The sequence below is a fragment of the Physeter macrocephalus genome, chromosome 20 (assembly GCF_002837175.3).
Source record: "Physeter macrocephalus isolate SW-GA chromosome 20, ASM283717v5, whole genome shotgun sequence".
Taxonomy (NCBI): Eukaryota; Metazoa; Chordata; class Mammalia; order Artiodactyla; family Physeteridae; genus Physeter; species Physeter macrocephalus.
Window position 1 is genome coordinate 123,061,623 of NC_041233.1, and position 1,241 is coordinate 123,062,863.

The 1,241-nt window shown below is 47.0% G+C and overlaps 1 pseudogene; it reads right to left on the reverse strand.

Annotated features, from left to right (window-relative positions):
• The window catches only part of LOC129391684 (malignant T-cell-amplified sequence 1-like), an 11,153-nt pseudogene that overhangs the window by 2,585 nt on the left and 7,327 nt on the right, over positions 1–1,241 (reverse strand).

Below are 1,241 nucleotides of genomic sequence, written 5' to 3' on the forward strand. Positions count from 1 at the left end.
TGATGTAAATAATCAATAAACAGTCTATAATAGGAATAGAAAAGCGTCTTATTTGAGCCAAATTGTGAACTATAGCCTGGAAGACAACCCCTCAGATAGCTCTGAGAAACTGTCCCAGGGAAGCATGGTTTTCAGTACAGTTTTATATATTGTCAGAACAAAGAACATTAAGCAAGTCAGGGATACATTCCTTTTAGGTTTCAGGGGAAAAAAAACAGAAACAAAAACAAAACAAACAAACAAAAAACAGATCAGCCCATACACAGCGAGTCAGCTTGGCCTTGGCACCTGGGAAGTGAGGCTTATTACTGAAGGAGCCTCAGCATTGGCGTCCCAGGAAGGGAGGTATTTCATCTTTATTTTTAACATGGACATTTGTTACTTCTGGTCAATGCACTCTTTTCTTTAATAATTAAAGCAGAAGCACAGGGGCTTCCCTGGAGGCGCAGGGGTTGAGAGTCTGCCTGCCGATGCTGGGGACATGGGTTTATGCCGCGGTCCAGGAAGATCCCGCATGCTGCGGATCGGCTGGGGTCGTGAGCCATGGCCGCTGAGCCTGCGCGTCCGGAGACAGTGCTCCGCAACAGAAGAGTCTACGGCAGAGAGGGGCCAGCGTACTGGAAATAAATAAATAAATAAATAAAAATTTAAAAAAGCAGAAGCACAGTGTATGTTTGATAAGCCACGCAAGCTGTTTTATTATGCGTAACATTCAAGTTAACTCCTGTATAAGCCAGACGACTTCCCCATACCTCAATATGTGAAAATATCTTTTATCAAAAGAATGGGTCTTTGGGGGGGTTCAGCTTTTTCTGCTTTTTTCTACCGGGAAGCTCCTCTGCTTGTTTCGATGGCGACTAGCAAATACTTCCCTGTCACCTGTGAGAGTTTGCACACCTGGAGCTTCACCTATTTCAGACACTATGGGTGCTCCACCTAGCCCGTGGAGGGGTCCGTGTTATTGTCAACTACGGAGCTGTCTAGCTCCCAAATCCCTCTCATCACTGCTTTCCCCCCGTCACAAGTCAGTTTCTCTGGAAGTGAATATTAAGATGGATTCTGGCAAGCAGGGTGCACATTAGGTGTCAACCTCTGTGACAGGGCAGAGAGGGAGCGGGATTGGCCAGATGGCATAGTTGAGCAGGTGTTCGGCCCTGAGGAAGCCTTGGCTCAGCCCATGGGGCCTCTGAAGCATATGTGGCCATCACAGGTGTTGTAAGTGCCCCTCCGCACTTGACCAT